The following is a 23,582-nucleotide window of genomic DNA, read 5'->3' on the forward strand; positions in this document are numbered from 1 at the left end:
GCACCCTCACAGCACCATGCGTTATCTGCAGGCGCGAAGCCTGGGTTCGGTTCTGCAAAACCCAAAGTCTACAGGGGAAAGACTCCATCTCAGCTACGAGACAGGGTGGTTTGCTCCTTACATTTGGAGGAGTCAGCTCTCCTGCGCCCTGGACACCTCCGTCACAATGCGTTGCCAAGTGTGCTTCCCACAAAAAGTATGCAGACCAATAAATCTTCCGTGCACTTTGTGACTAAGCATGGTTAACCCGCTCTTTGAAAAATGTTTACCACATGGGGTTGAAATATTACTTTTGTGGGCTCATAACATTTTTATATTATTTGCAGGGACGACACATGGCGACATTTCCAGCAAAAGCTTTCCAGGTTCAGCAGTTTTGCAAGGTGAGGTTTTTCACTGAAACTAACATAAAGTGGCACCAACTGCCAGCACCACTGCATTACCTCATGGTCTTCATGACTTGAGCAGTTTGCAAAAGATCTAGGTGAGATTAGCTGGGAAAAGCTGGTTGAACATGGACAGAGGCAATGCTAGAAGTTCATTTCAGGCCCGTTTATAATGACATGTTTTACTTGAGGTGACATAATCAACGTCACAGAGCATCTTTTGCCTTGCCGACACCCAGTCTTCCATAATAAAGCTGCCCATGAAAGAAAGTGATTCACATTTTGTGTTAAAATAGGCGAATTCACCATAAATTTGCAGAGGTGAGTGTGACATCCTCATTGAGCTACACATGCTTCGGCAGTTCAGACTCACGGAGCTTAGTAGTCACCCTGACGACCAGTCTTCCGAAATGAAACTTTCGTGGGAACAAGGTGATTTTCTTTGTCGTGTGTTAGGATAGACACATAGGAAGGAACTCAACTACTATCCCATGGCCAACTTCACGCTAAATTTTCAGAGAGGATTTCGCCAGCCTCATCGAGCTGCACATACTCCGGCCACTCAGACTGGTGGAGTTCCTGTAGTCACCCTCACGACCAGTCTTCTGAATTAAGCCTGTCATAAAAGAAGGTGAATATACTTTTTATGCATTCAAATAGGGGAATAAGGGAGGACTTCCTCTTCTCCTTTGCTAAGTTCACATTAAATTTGCAGAGTGGATTTCTGTGGCTTCATTGGACCACACATACTCGTGCACCTTACTAGAGAACAGTCGACTAGGGGCCAATAATAAGTGGTGGCCGATTATTGCTTGTGCTATCTTTTTTATTCCCTTTTCTCTGTGAGCTTGCTTGGTAGAAGTGGTAGAAACAGCGCAACTTGACGTAAAACAGGAAACAAGGAGTATACAGACAGGCGCAGTAAAAGTACACAGAGAGGCACTGTTTCTGCCAGCTTAAATGAACGACCAACTCGTCCAACTTTCCACTCTCTTGAACTTGCTTTCTTACTTGCAGTTTTTACAAAAGCTTTTCTTTCTTTCTTTCTTTTTTTGCGGTTGATCACAGCTACGCTCTACGTCAAGATGCTGCTCCTGCTCAAGAGTCCCGCGGGGACGTGACTGACATGGATATTTTGGTTTCTTCACCGTCGCCAAGAGACTCTCTCTCTGGCTGTGCTGAGCCTTCTCATAAATGTGAGTGCTTTCTATGATGCAAACTTTTTTCTTTTGCAGTTTTTTTTTGTGAAGTTATAAAATATCAGGCCGCAAAAATAAAAAGCCAAGGCTCGGAAAACAATACTAAACTTTATCTTGAGAGCAGATGACGCAAGGGGTCACATAACACCAGACCGACTAGCTGGCAGCTACAAATCGAAGTTTGTTCAAAGTTCACCACATTTTTGTTTCACGGTATTGTCATTGTCAAGCACACAAAAAGACAAAAAAAAAGTTCCGCACGCAGGTGTTAACACCGTCAAATCAAAACAGCTGAACCGGTTTCACTGAATCATAAGTCTTCCCGCAAAGCCTCACGTAAGACAGTGTTTTTTAAAGTTATCGAAAAGCTGTTGTGGTCATATGTGTGTGATGCTGAGCCTGTCATGGTCCCTTGTCCTATCTGCCAAACTTTAGTCGCCTGTTGTTGTGAGAGCGCTTCACTGTTACAATGCCATGGGCATAAGTAAGGCATGGTCAAGCTTTAAGAAAATGCATTTCACAGTTTGGATTCCTATTCTGACTTGCATGTTTCTGTGTGCGCCCTTGTCTTTTTGGACTATCAGGTCTCTGGCCAACATGAAGTGCCTAGTCCAACATAAAGATCTACTGTTGCTTTCCTAAACTTGAATTGCATGTGTAGTTTGTCAAACTTGCGGTTCTTGTTTAGACACTTCAGATCATTGAGGAATGTTCTTGAGCGTGAATAGATTACACATTTAATAAATTGATGGCGAATCCAAGTTTTTCTTGGAGACCTAATCTGGGATCATTTGCCAAATTGCAGCACCCTGCAAAAGCCGCAGCATCGGCAACAAGAAGGTGAACGCCTGAGAGCCAAGGTGCGACAGCTTCAAGAGCGTAACAAGAGGCTGCAAAGAAGGCTGCAATGACAACGTCAGATGAAAACTGTTGCCTAAGTCGTTGAGAGTGTCCCCGTTCATGTGTCTCCTCGTGTCGCCGCACTCGGTGAAGCCCAGCTTAGAATGAGCAATGTGAGCCGGTTTGGCCGGAGATGGTGCAGCCACAACAAAGCCTTGGCTTTAGGCCTCTACTTTCATAGCCCCTAAGGCTATAAGTATTGCAGGCGACTGCTCAGGCTGCCATCAGTAAGGTCACTGCAGCTATGGCTTCAGCGTGTGCCACTAAAGATTGGATTTTACCCTGGCATTTTCGAGCTAATAAAGAGGCGGGCAGCTTCTTTTCCTCAAGCCGATCGGGCCTGTAGCATAGTCTTTGATGAAATGCACATCAAAAAAGAGATTTCATACAACCCCTCGTCTGACAGGTTTAAAAGACTTAAAGAACATAGTGGACAGCAAGGCAAAAAACTGGCAAATAAGGCTCTCACGTTCATGGTGAAAGGAGTCGGAACACCGTGGAAGCAGCCGCTTGGCTATTTTTTGCTCACAAAGGCACACCTTCAGATGCACTAAAAGATCTCTTTTTCCAGTGCTACAGCGCCCTTGTGGACGCTGGCCTGAAGCCGGTAGCTGTTGTATGCGATAAACGGTGCCAGAACCTATTATTTATTATTATTATTTAAATACGACTAAAAGGTTGGTGATTACATAGTGAAAAGTTCCTACATCAAGGAAGCTTATGAAAAGGACCGTAAACTTGAGATCGGTTCTATGCCAAAGCTGAAGGAGAAGCATTTTAATTTGACCTTCTCGTCAAAGATGTCGGTGAAGCTAGCAGCTCAAGTGTTTAGCAATCACTGCGCAGCTGCAATGTATGCCCTTGTTACTTCTTAGCGATTGCCAGCCACAGCTGTTCACACAGCGAGATTCGTTGAAAGAATCGACCGTCTCTTTGACAGCCTAAATAGCTCGCAGAAATCTGCAGATGCCATATGCCTCTGCAATCTGTAACGGCTCTATCCATGAGGAGTTTCTGAAAGAGTGCATTCTGGTTTTTAAGAGCCTGCAAGTACTCGGATGTGGAAGGCAGCCGCACTACATTCGTGGCTTCTGCTTAACTGTTAGGTCTCTACTGCTGCCCAGCAATCACCTCGCGGTTAATTGCGGTTTTTCCCACCTTTTAAACCGCCATCTGAACCAGGACACCCTTGAAAACACTTTTGCTGTTATACGTTCAAAATCAGGTGCAAACACGAACTCCACTTTCCGTCAATTTCAGGCTGCGTTCAGGCACCTTTTGATTAGCAACCTATTCAAGCTGTCGGAAAAATCAAACTGAGCTGATGACATGTCTCTCCTTGCTACGTTCCCAGCAGGCCTTTTGGCACCTTCTCCTCGTCTTGCCTTAGGAAGCACAGTTTTTCTGACCACGGCAGACGATTCGCCTTCAAACTACCCTTTGGCAATAGAAGAGAACAACATGGTTTATTTTGCTGGGTGGCTGGCATCGAAATTCCTCAAGGTTCATTCCTGTGTAGGAACATCCCAGAAATATTAGCTGAGGACAGAAAATGCGTGCTTTTCTGAGGAAAATCAAGTGCTCTTGTATTTGAGTGTGAAAGGAACTGCCGACTCCCACTTTTTAATCCTCTCAGTTCCTTTTGCTTCTTTCAGATTATTTGTTGAAGCTTGTGAGGAAGTCTTGGAGACATGTATCAACAACCTAATTTCAAAGGAGAACGTAGGGCGGACTCTTTGTGTCCTTTTTAACCAGAAGATTTAAAAGTCTGACTGTATGTGACGAAAGCTTTTATGATAATTTGTTTTCTCTGATTGCCAGAGTCATTCTGCACTGGTTCGCGCGGGAAAAGATTGCTGACCATTTGATACAGTAGCAAAGTGTAAAGCTAGGCAGCAACAGCGCAGACTACGTATGTGAGACCACCCAGAGTACTTTTTAAAGCAGTGCAGGCATGTTCTATTCGAGCCTTTCATTTTCTTCGGTTTCTTGAGGAGTAATGTAGTCTTCTAACTTATTCACATATATAGAGTTTAAAGCTGTGAAGCAAAACTGGCTTATGAAGTGCAGCATACCACAGGGCTCCAAGAGGGTTTTCTCCACTTGGCTTCCTTGACCTGCACCGAACAATCGCTGCGTTGCAGTGTAGCAGCACCAGCAGATGCAAGTTAAGGTATTTTCAGCATTATGGTACCTTGCCCAAGGGATGTGTAGAAAAGCGTAGCTTTTCTGTGTATTACAGTGGTGGCCTCAGTTGTCGTCGGAACACTGTGGAACCTCCGAGTCATTAGTGGCTGCCTATCAACTGTCAATGTCCTCACAACATCCAGCCGATTGTACAATGTCTTATGTTATAACAGTGTGCATTATGTACCGATCTACTAATTTTCTTCGACCATGACCTTTTGAAAATAGTTGATACCGATTGTATAATTCTAGTAAGTAATCTGAGTTAATGGTTTTAAGTGAATAAAACAAATAAAACGCGACTGTAAAAGCGACGTTGGACTTGCATTAGAGTTACTGTTGTGTATTTCATCGCCCAACACTCTCCAGCAATTTGATTCACTGTTTTTTGCGACATTACATAATTTGCTTTAAGGTTTCTCACATATTTCCCAGGGATCATGAAGGAACAAAAAGCAAAACACCACGGCTGGAGTTTGACCACAGTGCGAAGACACGATGGTGTGACGAAATGAAACTACTCTCATAGCAGGTCGGCTAACAAAGTCGGCTGTAGAAAAAACACATTTCAAACAAAATATAAGAGCAAGGGCAAATAAGGGTGTAAACGATCCAGTATTCCAGTATAGAGTAAACACAAGGTGTAAACACCCCAAGAAAAACCCGAGACTGCAGGTAAAAAGAACGACATATACACTAAAAAGTATCAAACAAAGCTCAAACACGGAGCTTTGTTTGAGACTTTTTAGAGTATATGTCGTTCATTTACCTGCGATCTCTGGAATTAGTTTTGTTTAATTTTCGCGCGAAACCGCACGCACGCATGACGTCACGTTTTTTTCCGGAAGTGTCGTCATTTCCTGTTGATTTTTTGTTCCGCCGGAAGTGTCCCCACGACTCATAGATGGCGCTAAAGCAGCTCCATGGGCCGCCATTTTTTCGACATGTGGGCTTCTATGGAAGCTTCGCTACCCATGTACATATACCTTGCTCTTTCTCCGATTTTTTGGGCGTTCGTGTGCGATTTGACCATCTGTCGCCGAAGATGTAGGCCTTCAACTATGCCGGAACTGAGACAAACGTGAGCGAGCATTCTCTGCGAGCAGTGCTCTATTTAGATCTGAGCTAGAGCGACTTTGAAGCCTTGCAATACATGTTTTCAAGCTGCAGGTGCCGTGCCACGAACGAAATTCACTCGGAGCTACGGAGTAGCCATACGTTGCCATGTCAACGGTTACTGCGTCTCTTTAGGCTTAGGAACGGCCAGAATCGGAAATAATTTTTGAAATGGGGTGAGCCCACCGCTCATTTTTTGTGACTCGGGCTATATAAAGCAAAGCGAAAGCCGGTTGCACTATTGATTCTCAATGAAATTGGCTGATACTGCAGCGACCATGACGAATTTGCTCCGAAGCGAGCGGAAAGGGCGCCGCCATGTTTGCCCACACACCCCGGCCAACCCGGCCTCAAGCATTTGGGGGCTCCACGCCATTTCTCCAATGCTGCGTTGGGGGCGAGCCCCAACACAAAACCCCAAACGGAGTTTGGGTTCTGTACGTGCGAAGTAGTGAGCCCCTTTCTCTTTGGGGCCCCCTATTCTAAAACTCTCTATTTACAGGATCGCCGCAGCACAATATCTCTACTTGTCGTCGAAAACGCACCACTCGTTTTTTCCCGGGCACGATCGAGTACGAGTGGCACAATCATTCACACCCTCCTTCAACTACGTCCGACAGGCGTAGCGTAGTTTCGCTTTGGCCAGCTCGAACACTCACGGCGACGACGAGCTGTTGACGAAGAAATGCTGTTCTCATACTTGCTCTCCCGTGCACGAAAAACACGAAACAATTACATGCCTCGGTAGATTCGTGGACGCGTTCGCGGGCGTCTAGCTTCGTTGAATGTCCCACGTGTGCACAAGTTCCCACTGGCCGTCAGGTAGTGCCACGTAACTTTCACCACGGAGGCCAAATAAAGCGAGAGACGGTGCTTTTTCTTAGCGTCCTATGGTTTAGAAACACACAATAATCTACCTTACTTTCGGTATTCGACATACCTTTTCCGATTTTACGCCGATAAAAAAGCTCAGAAGGCGCGCTGTTCATTTTTGCACATTAAAACATACACAAGAAGCTGGTCAACCGGAAGTTATCCCGACCAACGGAAGTTCCGCCATTACTTGTTTATGTTTACCTTGGAATATCATGTATTCAAGTTTTTCATTTCAGCAAGCTAGAGTTGAAGTTTGCGACCTTTTTTTAGCTGAAAGGGCAACGCACGTGACGTTGTTGTCTCAGCGACATTCAGAATGCACTCCATCTTTCTTTGGATTGCGGTCGCAGCCGCGGCCACGACTGAGCCGACGGTCAAAACCATGGACACAGCTTTGTGGGAATTTCGACCCTAACACTGAACGCGCACCCGACGTTCGCAGTTTCGCCTTATATTTCAGGAAACATTTCTCGCCAATGTCGCCTTGTCTGACTCAATAAACGTACTCAGCACCTTGAAACTCCCTATTTCCATCAATATCTTACGATTGTTATTCATGTGCTTTCAGCCTTATCCAAAAGCAAAAAAAAAAAAAAAAAAAAAAAAACCTGCGCCGCGGTACGCGGCATTTTTAAGGTCGTCTCAGATATTTGTTTCTTTGCAGTGTCATCACGGGGGGGGGGGGGGGGGAAGGGAGGGGAGGAAGGGAGGGGAGGGGAAGCGGGGTACGGAACGCTGGTGGTGGCGCCGCTTCAACCACTCCACCCTGGCGCCCGCCGGCTCCTCCCTTTGATCAAACTCTCTCTTTATAGGCCTCTGGCCTCCCGAAACACAACCTAGGCTTTTGTTTCTAAGCGGTGTATTCCATAGAGCAGAGCCGTTTATACTGAGAGAGTTTGGCCTTCTTAAAGGGACACTGATTTATGCTCGCAAGGTTTTTGTTTCTACTGTACATTATATATGAGACCCCATCTACCCGGAACATACTTTGCGACTTGAACTATTTTTTTTTTCGCTCTACTTTCCCATGCAAGTAGAGCTGTTACTCCAGCACCAAGTTCAACGTCCTCAAGACCCGACCCCGGAGAGGGACCCCGATGCCACACCACCCCTCACGCAAATGGAGCGGCCAGCCCACCCCCAAATTCAGCGCCCTCAAGGCCCGACCCTTGATAGGGACCCCGAGGCCACACCACTTACCTCTCGCGCCCCTACGCCCGTTCCGACAAATATTAGCCACCTTGAGCGCATCATCTACGAGATGGGCGAACGCCTCAACAGCCGCTTGATCGACCTCGATCAGCGCATCCACGCCATCGAAGAAGCAAAGCGACAGGCGCGCAAAAAGCCCAAACAGTGCACCTTACCCCGCACCTCCGGCGACACGTCCCCTCCAATCCAAATTGATGATGACTAACCCCCCATCGCCCAAGAACTCATCCGCACCCCCACCCCCGCTGACCGTATGGCAGTGGAACTGTCGCTCGTTTCGCAACAAGAAACCATCGCTCACTCTCCTCACCCTTCAACACTCGCCAGACCTCATCGCCCTTCAAGAAACGAATACGGACAACGTGTCGCTTCTGGGTTACACGACATATGCCACTAATCCAACATCCCGAACAGCCGTCCTTGTTCAAGCCACCCAAACCGCCCAAAGGCACACTCTTCCTACAACGATAGATTATACTTTCGTCGAGCTCCTACCCCGTAAAAAGACAGAAGCCAGCCTGTACGTCCTTAACATCTACAGTCCTCCAACACAGCCTCTCCCGGCGGACGATTCGTAAAAGGCGGCGAACGACCGCCTTTTACGAATCGTCCGCCAACGTACCAGGGGCCACAAACCCGTGGTCCTCGGGGACTTCAATGCCCAGCATACGGCTTGGGGCTACCCCAGAAACAACAAAAAGGGTACAAGCTTACACGAAGCTACTCTACAAAATCAACTCTGCCTATGTAACTCCCTCCACATTCCCACTAGAATTGGCAACAGCGTCTCGCAGGATACGACCCCGTACCTGACGTTTACGTACAACATCAAATAGGCTACGTGGTCGCGCCTGGACGAAACTCTGGGCAGTGACCATTACATAATACAGCTCCAAATCCCACACCGAAGGGCCAGGAGCCAAAAAATTGGCACGGCGCGCATCACCAATTGGAAATATTTCCGAGAAGCAACTCCCACCGGTCCCGACATAAGCCTCGAGGATTGGACTGCCCAGCTCCTTGAGAAGGCACGGGAAAACACCAAGGAACTTTCCCTTACGCAGGACAATCCCGCCATCGACGACCATCTCCTCCACCTCTGGGACGCTCGCAGCGGGCTACTCAGACGGTGGAGGAAAAACAAGACAAACCGCAAACTGAAAACCCGCATTGCAAAACTAACGGCAGAAGCGGAAGCATACGCCCTCCAACTTAGCCAGTTAAACTGGATGCAACTTTGTGACAAACTCCAAGGAACACTGGGGACCCGCCGAACTTGGCACCTGCTACGTTCCCTGTTGGGGACCGGCGAGTCCAAGGCGGTCACGACCCACCAACTCCGCCGATTAATTCACAACCACCCGGGTACTGAAGCCGATTTGTTAGATGAACTCAAACAACCTTTGGCGGCCCCATCTCACGTCCAACCCCAGCGGGCACTAGACTACACGGGTGACCCCAACCCTGAAATGGACGAACTGTTCTCACTTGCTGAAATCGAGGCGGCGGTGTACACTCCCACCCGCAACACCACCCCGGGTCGAGACAAAATACCCAACAAGCTACTTCGAAACCTCGATCAACTTGCACTGGAAAATCTGCTAAACTATATCAACGACTGCTGGCTGGCGGGCTCCCTGCCTCCTCAGTGGAAACACGCGGACGTCACTCTTATTCCAAAACCCGGCAAACCCCTGAACCCCAAGAATCTCAGGCCCATCTCCCTCATTTCCTGCGTTGGCAAGCTGTTCAAACACATGGTCCACAACCGGCTGTCGCCTCACATTGAGGACAAAGGCTACTTCCCCGACACAATGTACGGCTTTCGCCCCATCTGTCCACCCAGGACATACTGCTTCAGCTTAAGGAGGAAGTGCTGGACAGCTTGAATAACCACAGCAAGCGGTCGATCTTGACCCTAGACATTAAGGGGGCATTCGACAACATTTCACACCAGGCCATCCTTCAAGGCGTCGCATCCACGAACTGTGGCGAGCGCACATACAAATACTTCGCCTCATTTCTCACCAACCGCACGGCAACAGTAGGTATCGGACACCTTCGATCCGACACGTTCACAACCATACCAAAAGGCACGCCACAAGGGTCGGTAGTGTCCCCCTACTGTTTAACATCGCCATGAAGGACTTGCCGCCCCTACAACAAGCCATCCCGAACCTACATCACGCCATCTACGCAGACGATCTAACACTCTGGGTCCCCACCGGATCACCGGGGGACCAGCAAGACACACTTCAAGCAGCCATCCAGGTGACCCAACAATACCTGCAACCCAGGGGACTTGAATGCGCCCCAGAAAAATCTGCCCTTCTAACGCTGTGCAAGAGAACATACAAGAAAAACAAAGACCCCATACCAGATCCAGAGCTCACCATTGACAACCAACCCGTCCCCAACGTCCCACACCTTCGCATCTTGGGCCTCAACATACCAAAAGATGGCTCAAGCGCCCAGACCCTCCTCTTCCTGCAGCGCACACTCACTCAACTCATGCACCTCATCCGCAGAGTCTCCCATCGCCACTTTGGACTACAAGAAACGGACACTCTACGCATCATTCAAGCTATCCTCATCAGCCGAGTCACGTACGGGACACCGTACTTGGCCCTGAAATCCTCGGAGAAGGAGAAACTCAACGTTGTCATTCGCCAAGCCTACAAGGCCGCCCTGGGACTACCCCCAAAGACGGCCACACGAAAACTCCTGCAGCTCGGCGCCCATAATACATGGGAGGAAATACAAGAAGCCCATCGAGTCTCGCAATTCACCCAACTCAAACTCACATCGGTAGGAAGAGCTACGCTCAGCCAGCTCGGCTACACGCCTCCTGCAGAATGCAAGCAGAAGAAACGCATCCCTCTCGCCATCCGACATTCCATCAAAGTCGCACCTATCCCAAGAAACATGCACCCCATCTACAACAAGGCACGCCGAGAAGCCCGGATACGAGCCCTCAAAACCCAATACGAACACTCCCCGGATTCTTCTTTTACTCGCTACACGAATGCTTCCCCGTACCCCAAACAACCAGCCTAGGCCGTGAGCGTCAACGACGCCCATTGCAAAGAACTGACGGCAGCTACAATCCTCACTACGTCTATCGAGACAGCAGTAGAGGTCGCCATTGCTTTGGCGGCCACCACTGGCAACGAGTATATCACTGTACTGACCGACTCTCAAGCCGCTTGCCGCAACTTCCTACTTGGCTGCATATCACCAGCGGCCCTCAAAGCTTTACAAAACGTACGTCAGCTCCCGGAACTCCATATCGTCTGGACCCCCGGACACGAATCCTTCGAGGGAAACGAAGCGGCACACGCCGCTGCCCGCGCTCATATACACCGGGCCGTTTCTCAAAAAGGCAACGACACGCAAACCCCATGCACTTTCAAACCCACTCCTCTTCAGAAATACGCGGACATCCTCGCTCATTACCGCCACGAACGACGACAGTTCCCGCCACCGCACCCCCACCTATCCAGAGCCGAAGCGACCGCTTTTCGTCGGCTACAAACTAACTCGTATTCCCACGGCACTCTACTGCACGCCATGTACCCCACCCTATATCCTGCTGCCTGCAACTTTTGCTCCCAGCCTGGCACCCTATACCATATAGTCTGGGAGTGTCAGCAAACCCCATCCCTTGCCCCCAACCCTCACGCAACCTACGAGCAGTGGGTGGACCAGCTGACCAGTTCCGACCTCTCAGCCCAGCGTAGCCTGGTGGAGAGAGCCCGGAAAGCCAGCGCGGACCAGGGCTTCCCGGACTAGAGGAGGCCCCCACCGGGCGGGCGCCCAACCATCAGCGCCTGAAGCTCTATTTATTAAAAGTTTATTCCTCCTCCTCCTCCTCCTCGCCCAAAAATTCCTGATCGAGCACTGGCCGGTTTGAATCGCGCTCACTCTCATCTCCGTGGTCACGTGCCGTTTTCGAGCACCACTGATTTCTCCACGCACCCATTGTTCCTGGGCGCCAAGCCGACGGGTGCTTTACTCCACGACGTGGGGGTCCTGACTGTCTTCCCACGCTCGTGCAGGCCCTCGGAGTCGAAGGTAAGGCTCCTTGGAAGGGGGCCACGGATATCCATCCGCCTTCGCCACCAGCTGGCCACGACGAGAATCAATCCGCAACCGAGGTTGCCGACAGCTCGTCCTTGCGCCGCCCTGGGGCGCCGCGGCGTGTGCCAGGTCAACGTCTAAGCTACGACGGGGTCCAAGTATAGGTCCTCCGGTTCCGGTGGCACACGAGTCCGCCGGTGAGTGGTCGGAGAACCCGGCAGTCTGGACTGCCTCGGACTGCTCCTGCGGCGCGAGTTCCAGGAACCGCAGGACCCTTGCGCTAGTAGGCATTAAGACCGGGGCCGGCGTCAAAAGCTCCGGACGATCCTTCTGTGGCCGTTCGAGGGCCGCCTGGACGTTCCCCGCGGCGGTAGCGGCCGCAGCCACAGCATTCTTCTTGAGCTGCCCCCTCTCAGTGTGAAGCTTTCCCCTGGTGTGGGTCTCGTCGCACACCACCAAGACGTGGCAGACCGGACAAATGGACATCTCCTCCTCCGCCGCGTTGACGGCTGGTGGCTCGTTGTCCCGGTCCGCCAGGGACAGGCCACGGAAAGGCCCCGAGGGAAGGGCGGTACTGGTCCCTCCATTGTGCGTCGGACGCGTAACCCACCGCCCCCATCCCAGAGACCACCATCCACGTGGACATCGACCGCATCTTCTCCTTGGGCTCCTCCAAGGGTTTGGGCCAAGCCGAAGGCGGTTGCACGGAGCGGGAGCTTGAGCACCCTCCCCCGCCTGACCGGTTAAGTCTGAGGTTCTCAGGCGTCCGGCTGTCACCCCTCCGGTTCCAGGAGCCGCGGCCAGCCCTGGACAGCTGGCGGGGGTAATAGACCCGCTCTTTCGCCCAGCCCCCAGGCTGAGTTTGGCGTTTGCAGCGGTGGGGTCGGGTGGCGCTGGTCCCCGTGCATCGCGATGAGCAAACATTCCTTGGGAATAGAGAGATGATCACTGGATGCAATATACTAGCGCCTTTTTGCCCTGAGATTGTATATCCGGGGATCTTCCCCAGCGTTGCTCGTCCCGCCTGCCTCCCCGCAGGTATCGTCGGGATGGCAGTGGCAGTAGGTCATCTGACCGGACTCTTCGTCGGTGTCCAGACGAGTAGGCCGGTAGGTCAAACGTGACAACTGTGCGAGGACCCGGCATGGCCCTTCCCACCTGTGTGCCGGTGACGCCGCAAAAACTTGCGCCGCGTTGCTGTGGAGGGTGTGTTCGCCTAAGGACCAGATCCACAATGGCATAAACCAGGTGGCAGTGCGTTCTGTCGTACTGGCCGGCCTGCTCCAGCCGGGTAGTGTCGAGGTTCTCCCTGTTTATTCGGAGGCCGTCTCCGCGGCCCGCTGCGGCCGCAAAGTCCCAATGCGTGGCGAGAAACGGGGCGGGGTCAGCCAGCCTACACTCTCGCAAACCATTTTCTCACAAATACGTTAATTCCTTTCTCAAGTCAGGTACGCGGGTGCCAGTCCAGTCGATCGATTTACCGTCGTTGGAGTTTCAAACCCCAACTCGGAGATGTTCGCTTCCCAATCATTATGCTTACCGGTGAGTGTCACCCGCATCGCCTTCAGAGTGCGGTTCACCCGCTTGGTGATTTTCGCGTGTGGGTGGTAAGGCGTTGTTCGCTTATGCTGGATATTGAGTGACCGGCACGAGTCTACAAAAACCTTACTTATGAAAACTGACGCGTTATTCGTGATTAGAGAAGCACGAAAGCTGTAGCGGCGAAAGGTCTCTAACAGTCGTTCCCAGAGTCTCGCAGACAGAAGCTTTCTGAGTCTGAAAAGTTCGACCCACTTTGAAAAATGGTCCCTGATGACGAGCAGTTCTCGTTTCCGCGTGGACTTCGGTGCAGTGGTCTGATGATGCCGCACGCGACCGTTTCCCAAGGGCGCTGACTGATGAAAGGTCGCATCAGGCCGGAAGGCTTCCCTCCTTGGGGCTTCGCCACTTGGCACGTTGGACAGCTACGGCGTAGCGGACTACCTCGTTCTTCATTCCCGTCCACGACATAACGTTTCGTAAGTCCTCTTGCCGCCCCCGTGGCCTGCCAGGGCCGAGCCCTGAAAATGCCTCATAAGCCTTCCGTGCAGCTTCCGCGGAACGACGAAAGTTTTTAAAGCGGGATGGGTCTCTCTCGTGTTCGTCCATCTCTGGGATGTACTTGAGCAACAAATTGTTTTCGCCCAACAGATAGGAATTAATATCTCTAACGAATCTCGCACCTGCGTTTTCGGTGTCCGCGGCATTACCCGCAAGCTTTTCCGACACCCGCTGTCTCGTGCCAGCGTTCCTAGTTTCTGATGTATTCCTCGCTAGCTTTTCCGGCACTCGCTGACTAAAACCATCTGTTCTCTGGGCTTACAACAACCCTTCCCTGCTCACAACAGTACCGCAAGCGTTCACCTGTTCATTTGTGGCACCACAGACAGCTGCACATAGTGGGGTATCACCTTTTACGCCACAGCTGGCATACCCGCGAGTCTTTTCCCCCGCAAAAATGGCTCCCCTAGAACTAGCTTAACCATTCCACTGGGACCACCGCACCCCGTATCCGCGCTGCTAACGACGAGATATCTATTAGCCTGGTGCCCAGCAGTGCCAACACTACAATCGTAGGAGGATCGAGGGATGCTTGCAGCTTCGGTGAGTCGCAAACCAGCGGAGCAAATCAAAAACCATGGCAGCAGCGCACTTATACACAGAGTAACCGGCACTTATTTAAAATGTTGCCTCGAGAATAAGAAAGCAATCACAAAATTTCTTAGAGTAAAAAAAATATTTCGACTACTTTATTTAAAACAAAAAGGAACTTCAGTGCTTGATGAAGAACTTCCGCGAAACGGATTGGGAATCGTCTGAACAGAACCGCAACAGAAAGGAACCTCGAGGACCAGGTGCAATGAGAGAAGCGGAAAACGTGCCCGAAACCACCTCTTCGAAAGAAATCGAGATGGTAGAGGACCGCAAGACCGCGGAAGATTTGGCAGACTTTAAAGTAGTAACACACAAGCAAACAAAAAAACTAAGCAACCATGACCGCCGACAAGGTAGCAGTACAATAAACCTTAACGAACAAATGTTCAAACAGAAAAAGAAGAAAGTCAACGACTTTTTGCCGCCGAAAATAAAATGTCGGAACAAGAATCCTACGAAGCGAACAAGTGTTCACAAGAAAGAGGAGGAGCGTTGCCCCCAGCTAGTGGAGAGCCAAATATGCAAGCAGTAGTTTTCCGCCCAACTTGCAAAAAGAACGTTATGGAATTCACTCCTAAGCAAATCAAGTCCGCCGCTGCAGAAGTGGGAGCTAAACACCGTGAAAATTTTACGCCCAAATACAACTGAACGGCGAACACGATCGTGGCAATGGACCTTTTGGCGAATATGTGCTGCCACCTATGGGACGAACCTGAGGCGCACTGGGTTGGAGAGTATTTGTAGAGAAAACAACGTCCACGTTAGGCTTCTTGTGTGCTACCGATTCGTTTTCTTTTTGCTGCTCTTAGTTTTCTTTCGCTGCTCGCATTTATACATCGGCCAAACTGGCCGATGTATAAATGATAGAGCAAGGGAGCACGCAACCTCGGTGAGAAGCACATCAGCCGGACATTTTTCAGCTCATTGCCGGACCTGTGGATGTGATGCCAAGCTCACCAGCATAAGCGTCCTTCATAGAAACAAGAACTCCTTCGCGCGTGAAGTGCTGGTGGCCTTGGCCATCGAAGAAACGGGAGAAGATTGCGGTCTGCCACACCCCGTTGAATACTAGGCTAAAAGGTTTTTATAAGTGTTCATTCTGCCGTTAGACGAAGAAAAAGAAAGAAAAAAAAAGGCCTAGGCCGGGAAGAAGACAAATTAAAATTCAGTTGATAGTCAGCGTGGTCTTTGTCCAGTTCTTTCCTTCGTGTTCTTGTTTCTTCGTGTTCAGCTGACCTGATTGCCAACAAAAGGTTCTCACCTTGGGTTGATGATCTGGAGGACCAGCGTTGAAACCGACCGAGGGCTGACGGCCGTGGACGCGAGTAGCTAAACAGTGTAGGGACATGGTCCGGGTGTGCCTTGTCTAACGCCGGCTGTGATCATCGCCGCACTTCGCAAAGCTCTATCGCTTGCAAAAATTACAAGTCAACTAGCCTGTAATAAAATACATAGTCTGGACAGCTGACTCGGCTTCCAGTTCTTCGAGGGGTCGTACTTGTCAACTCTCCTGACGGCACGAATCCAGGAGGGCTATGTTGCGCTTTTTGCACTCCCAGGAGACTAGGGAGAGGGAAGTGACGTCAACGACAAGGCAAATGCAGATTGGATGTTGACAGAAGAAAACGAAATCAACACCCAATCTGCGTTTGCTGTGTCGTTGACGTCACTTCCCTCTCCCTAGTCTCCTGGGAGTGCAAAAAGCGCAACATAGCCCCCCAGGCTGCCCGCTTAACGGGATGAAGCTTAGCACACGGGAAGCGAAAAAAGCTAGTTACACAACCCGGGCGATAATAGTTCCGACAGCCGAAGGCTACACAGTTCACCGGCATGACTGCGGTGCACGTCGTAACCTAGAACGGGCGTCGTCAGTACGATGACTCATGTTCACCTTGTTCGCAACATCAAAACTTGAGTCTCGATGGTCTTCAAGGCGCGCAAAGGCGAGAAAAGCAAGATGGCGGATTGTTTAGAACTAGATACTCTCGAACCCAGGCGCATCAAATACTCCACGCATGCGCACCGCGTATTTCTACAAAAGGTCCATTATAAGGGACACCACTACGGCAGACGAGTTCGCCCAATTCAAAATATTTTCCCCTCTGACGGAGCAATGGAATTCTAGGCAATAAGATCACAGGGTCGCAACCAATGCAAGAGAATTGTATATTTCCAGAACGTGCCGGTGAAAACGGATGAATCGATTTCGGGTGAAATGTCCTGCCGAACAGACAAGATTCTTCAAGCCTATGTCACTGGCCACAAGAGGTCCACTGCATTGCTCACGTTTGAGTGAACAAGGTCGCGATACGAGCGCTTCTGCAGTTTTACGTTCAAGGTCCACGAATACAAGTCAAAACCCTTTGTAGGTTTTAATTGCCACAGAGTTTGATACCGAACAGACATTTTCTCCAGCGAAAGCAGCTGTTTCGGAAAATGCGGACATGAACACAACGAAGACGAAGAATGCACCCAACCCCCAAAGTGAAAAAAAAAGAACTGCGGAGCCAAGCATCATTCTACAGGTTAAAACTGCCCCAAAACATCCATCTCATCCTCGTCGGACAATAATGCTCCGCCCAGGATGGGAAAGAAACAGCCCCGGGTAGGAAAGACAAGCAAGCCTGGCCTTAACTTTCCCAGAGGCAAGGCAAGAAGGGCCATCAATCGACGAGGCTGGCTCGTCGATTGTTGGCGCACACATCGTACTTGTTGACCCTAATTGTACTAAAATTTCAATATATACCCCTGAATTAATTTTGTTACGCTGTTCCCCTTTCTTTTCTTTTCTTTCCTTTCCTTTTTGTTTATACCTTTCAATTTTCTCCTTCTATTATAATTGTTTTTTCTTCTTTTTTTCGGTGTTTTTTTATGCTGCTTCCTTCTTTTCTATTAAAACGCCAGTTATGAGTTAGCGCTTGTCCTGTCTACATGTTTTGTCTCTTGTCCTTTGTGACTCTAACCTTTGCACTATTTAATTTTTATATCATGTTTACCCTAAGACATACACCTACTTGTTGACCCTATGGTTCTTTCTTGGTATCTCATTTTTTCCCGTTGTGCTAAGGGATCCATCGCTGGGCAGCTGGTGGAAAGACACGCCAGAAGTATTTCCTGGTGTTGACGTGCACTTAGGGACAATGCAATACACCATTGGGCCACGAGAAGCAGACCCCTTTGAGCAGCTGGGTTAACAGGGTGGGACCGTGAGAACAGTTAGGTGCCATTGCACCCACGCAAAAAGATGCACATGCGACGGAAAAGGCCGAATGAAAAAGAATCACTCGAATCCAGTCCGGCCGTGCTCCGGCTGCAGCGCTCTGTAAAACCTACCACGTAGCGCTGGCACTCAATTCCGGAGCACTTGTGCCAGCGAAGCCCTCGCCAAGCCTGACTGTTCTGGATCTTTGAGGTTCATTAGTCTGGCCTTTGTATGCTTTAAGGCTGTTGCCATTTTAATTCAATTAACGTTTAAAGCTGTCTTGGTCAATGTAGCGAAAACCGAGGTACCTGGGGTGCTATGTTGCGCTTTTTGGACTCCCAGTAGACTTGGAAGAAGGAAGTGACGTCAACGAACAGTGCAAACGCAGACTGGATGTTGACAGAAAAAAAACAAAATCAACATCCAATCTGTATTTGCTGCGTTGTTGACGTCACCTCCTTCTCCCTAGTCTCCTGGGAGTGCGTATCCGTCTTCTTTCTCTTCGCTTTCATTGCTTAGCGACAAGCCTCAAATCTATTCATAATCACAACGGCAAGCACTTGACATTCATGCAAACAAATTGCGAAAACTATCATAAACACCACAGACATCTGAGAACGTACGTGACGACATACGCGATGTTACAGTAGCCATGTCCTCCGGATTTCGACAACAGCGCCACTCGCGACCGTCTGCACTTTCGGCTTCACACGGCCGATCATCGTTACAAGTAATGAATCATTTGTAGCCCGTTACTTTTTCAAGTATTTTTTTAATTGCCACTATGCGTTTTTGGGGCAATGATGTGTAATATAATTTCGTTACAAAATGTAGGTAACAAATAACTTTACTTACTGGTTACTTCTTTTCTTGAATATGAACATAACAGAAACTGGAGCAATATAAATGCGCGACTACACGCTCGACCAAAGCTCAAAAACAAGCTCTCGCGCTCATACATTTTTCAGTACTGCAGGCAACTATCTCCGTTCATGCCTAAGCTGACACACGACCAACTCTATAGACGCTTTACACACGCGCCAAATTACAGCCGCCATGGCTGACCTTCTCTTGTCTTACCGAGATGCCGAGCAACTGAAACGGTAGTTGACGATCCTCCACAAAGGCCGATGCTTTAGAAAAGGACACAGTTGAATCTAATGTGGCAATAACCTGGCCTGCTATGGTAATGATGAAGTGAAATAAACGAAATACGAGGAAACAAAAACTGAAGGTCAGTTATGGCGGCGTCCATTCACAGCTGCTGCAAAGCGTCTATACTTAGTATGGAGTAGGTCTTGAGATGACAGTGAGTCAAAGCTACAGGCACGAGACCGCAGCTTTGAGACGTGGACGTCCCGAATCAAAGGCCAGTCTTAAAAGGGCGATTTCGTAGATCGGTTTCTTACCTCCGAATCTCCTAGTGGAGGTATAAACTGTTATTGAGCATGAGCACCTCTAGCTTTGCCTGCAGAATGACAAGGATCAATTCCGGTCGCTGTAAGCTAGCGGCATGGCAGGTGTGGTTGCAGCTTTCGCTGTCTTGTCAGTTTACAGGTGGACGCAGTGCACATACATTCTTTCTCTTAAATACAATATTTTATTTTTACACCGCCTAGCACAATGCGGGAGTATGAGAAATGGAAAGTAGTGTTGCTAAACATCTTTAATAACATCAAAATTGTTTCTGTGGCAACACGGTTTGAGGCGAGCCCAACAGCAAGCCAGGCCTGCATGGCAGGTCACGCGCCAGCCGAAAGGCGATCAAAGAAGGGGAAATAAAAAACTGGACCAAAAGGCCGCAATCCGCAACCTCCCCTACCACGTACGCCCTTGCTCCTACACAGAGTGGACGAAACCGACAACCGCTATTCCGAGTGAACAAAAACTCGTCTACACATCTCTCACCGATTTCCTCCGATCCTCCGAGATCGGTACATTCATTTAATCATCGTCATTTTCACTTCCCTTCACCCTTTTCCCCGCCTACTCTGAGGCCTGAAGGCCAGGAGGCGGCATCATAATAAACGTTTTTACAATACAATACAAAGCTCCTTGAAGACAGTCGTCCTTTCAATTCGTCCCGTTTGAACATTTCAAGGGGGAATGGGCTTCCTGCGTTGACCAGGAGGCGCTGGGAAAAGACACTTGGTATGAGTTGTTTCGGGTAGTACAAGCTTGAGCGTCTCAAAGTGTCACGCATGCAGAGGCGTACCTGTTCTGGTGTGAAACGCGAGACCAGAAGGAAAATACAAAGAAACAGCAAAAATTCGAACGCTCTCTAGCTAAGACGCTAAGAACATTAGCCACGAGATGCCGTTTCACGCGTTCCAAAGTACAAATAATAAAAAAGAAAAAATGAAAGATTCGTGACACAGATGTTCTGACGTCACCACCCAGATATAGGAGACGCGCACACTAGCCGTGTTGGCGTAAATTTGGCACTTTCGATTGTCTTGCGGTGTTGAATCTAGCCGAATTCGGGCATCCAAAGGTGTTCTTCCGTTCTTCAGCACCACACAGAAAGAACAAAGCTCAACAAACGTGCCATTAGTAGTGCGAGGCTCAATCAGGTGGGCTTGTGCTACCCAAAATGATGGCGCCACAGTTTGTTCAAGGCTTCAGCGCAGGAGGCCTATTGGTGGCCGAGTGGGCTAGCGCCCACCAGTTTGGAGCACGTGGAACAAAAGCTCGCGCTGCAAAACCAGGAATCCTGGGTTTTATCCCCACCCCTGCCCGTTTCGCTCTGGATGAGCATCGTACCGGCGTGCGGTCGTGTATCACTACTGCGTGGTGCACATTGAAGACCCCAGGCTAGCGGTTGTACTGCACTGGCTAAATTGCTCATTTACAGCGAGTGACTCGTCGCAACTTTGAAATGGCTGACCAACTACAAGCTGTATAAATATCCACACAACCCCAATTATTATGAACGTTTCAACTCCGACATTTCTATTGTTTTCTTTGTCAGTACGAAAAAAGTTACGTGAAAGTGATTTGTAACGTAAGGAGTGAAGTAATCTCTTACTTTTCAGCAAAAGTAAGTTGTAACGGTAATCCATTACATTTTAGGCTCGGTAATGTGCGATTATATTGTATGACATTTTACAGCGGAGCTGTTAAGGGCTGTTCCTCAGGCCTGCGTGTCCAGTATCAAAGAAATGTCAACCTCTGGACAGCTACCACCATCTATAAGCGACGGCGGTAACCAGGTAACCAGTCTGGTTGCCGCTGTCGCTCATCAATGGCGGCAACCTATCCAGCTATCATAGAAGAATGGATAGTTGGGCGAGTTGGTGGGAATTTACCGTTGGAAACAGCGCGAAAAATAGACGAAGACGAAGAAGAAACACACGTGACGAGCAAAGCGCACGTTACGTGTGTTTCTTCTTCGTCCTCGTCTGTTTTGCGTTCTATTTCCTACGCTCTTATTAGTTTCGGTTTGGACTGTGCACGATGGGTCGGTCGTGTTCCCTTTCTTCGGGGAAAGAAGACCGGGTGCGGAAAGAGAGACGACGGACGTACGCAGCAGCGCGAATGGGGCCGCAACTGCCGCGTGCGTCAAGCGCTTCAGATTCCCTTGCGAAAGAAGAGCAGATCGCTCGCCCTGAAAGCCACCGCCCAGAACAGAAGCTGCAGCTCCGCTGCTCTTCCTTCTTCACCAGAGTGGAAAGGCTGAAAGTTTTTTTTAAGTAATGGATTGGGTCTGGGCCGATGGGCCGCCGCCGAAGCTTTTTCCACTCTCTCTCTATTCTAGTTCATTGTACATCCACGACCAACCTTGCCCATGACTCCCACACCGTTGTTTACCCAGATTGCTGTGCTGCAAGAGCCCGCCGCTATTAAGCCGCTAGACGGCGTCGTCGGTGCCGCGATTCTCAAGGTGGCATCGCCTTAAAAAGAGAAATGTTTATAAGCATGCGGTGTAGCCCATGTCCACGGTGGAAGAAATACATTTAGGTGATGACTCTCTGTCTCACGCGGCGACCACATTATGTTGGCGCACCGAGCGCGCTTCACGCGCACGGGGATAGATGGCGCCCAAGTATAGAGGGGCTTGTGAAGGCATGTATAGAGGGCTTGTGAAAGAAATTATGCATTCTTTGTTCAGTCCCTGTGTATTGTGTGGTGAAATGATGGATTTATGTTGGCGCATCGGCACTGATTGCCTTTTCCCCCGTGCGGTGCCTGTATTTTTAAACAAGAACATTCTGATGATGACTTAACGTTACAAAAATACTCGTATAAATATAAAACTTCTCGGCATAATCTGCTGGGCCTTCAATAATTTAGAGTAATTTAGAGTAAAAAGCTGGGTCATGCTCGCACGTATTGTCAAACAGCATATTTGGTAACAGTTCCTTAAATTGTTTACACGCATTGCTTTGCTTTATAGGAGGTCGGGTGATTTTCTCCACCCTGCTCCTGCTTTCTTACTAAAAAAATAAATAAATTCTAATAATGTTACATAGGGGGGCCAAAATAATTCTTTACAGGCGCATAAAGGTTATAGCATTACAAATGGTTTATACATACAATGTCAACTTGAACTCTGAAACATACAAACCTTGTGAGCGAAAAAAAAAATCTATTTATGATGCATAGTGACTGAAATGATGACACACTCGGATGACATACTGACTGACATAATGACACAGTGACTGAAAGTCAAACAATAGTAGCGGTTATAGGACATCTATACTCTCACAATATGGTGTCACCCCGTCTTACAGGTAACAAAATACCTGACAAATAGTTTTGCTTTAAAATGTACACAAAAGCTGAATTCACTGCATTTATACCAAAGAACGCCATCTCCTACATCCTGTGTTTCTCACCCATGCTCTTGAATTAAGACGCGCGCTTCTTTGCTTATTTCTTCTTTTCTTGAGCTTGTTTGTTCATACTCATGGTAATATGCTTACTGTGTTGTCGCGTTCGCATGCTCAAGTAGTAGCGCAGCAACTGGGCAATTGTTTCTTTTTTGTGTTCAGGGAATGGAAACGTTATTGAGCATGTGTCAAGAACACTGTCAATTGTGTCCCAAACTGTCCCGCTTTCTTCAGTAGCTGGAAAGGGTTTTTGTTGGGGGGTATATGGCCTCCTCTGTTCTTCACGTTTTCAGTGCTGCCTCAGCAGAAGTGTTAATGCCGATGCTGAAAGCGGATCGGCATGCAGGGCAGCTTGTAGCTTTTTTTCATTTTCACACTCAAAAACCCAGTTACATAATATAGTATGCAGTCCACAGCCTTGGTTTCTTCAGCCCTTTTCTGTCCAGACAACTTCACATTCCCAGACTTTGATAGAAATTAGACTGCCAAGCTTGGTCTTCACTTGGTCAACGAGATGAGGAGACTAGGTAGTAACTGTCGATCGGCCCTCGGGATTGCACGATGCCACTGCTCCAGGCGAGCGTCATTCAATGGAGCTTTAAACAAGGTTCTGCGCAGATCCGGTACCCCGAATTGCAGTTGGGAACGAAGCACGTCTTTCCCATCCTTATAGCATAAGTTCTTCTTCGGGTTAAGGCTCACCTTCGTGCATGATGGTGGCACCTTTGATCGAAACAGCACCAAAGCAAAACATGACGCCAGCCACTGGCTGCACACCACCCCCACACCGCGAAAATGGTGAGCAAGCTACGCCCCTGAAACCGTGGCAGCCGCTCTTAAGTCACGAGAGCTTGTGCCGCCTAGATGTGCCCCAGAGCAAGGAGCTCGCGCTTGTGGC

General features: G+C 49.1%; 1 pseudogene; it reads left to right on the forward strand.

Annotated features, from left to right (window-relative positions):
- The first annotated feature begins 8,073 nt into the window (after nucleotides 1–8,073).
- LOC121838166 lies at nucleotides 8,074–10,933 on the forward strand (annotated as a pseudogene).
- Nucleotides 10,934–23,582: the final 12,649 nt, after the last annotated feature.

The sequence above is a fragment of the Ixodes scapularis genome, unplaced genomic scaffold (assembly GCF_016920785.2).
Source record: "Ixodes scapularis isolate PalLabHiFi unplaced genomic scaffold, ASM1692078v2 PGA_scaffold5__190_contigs__length_132052651, whole genome shotgun sequence".
NCBI classification, from domain to species: Eukaryota; Metazoa; Arthropoda; class Arachnida; order Ixodida; family Ixodidae; genus Ixodes; species Ixodes scapularis.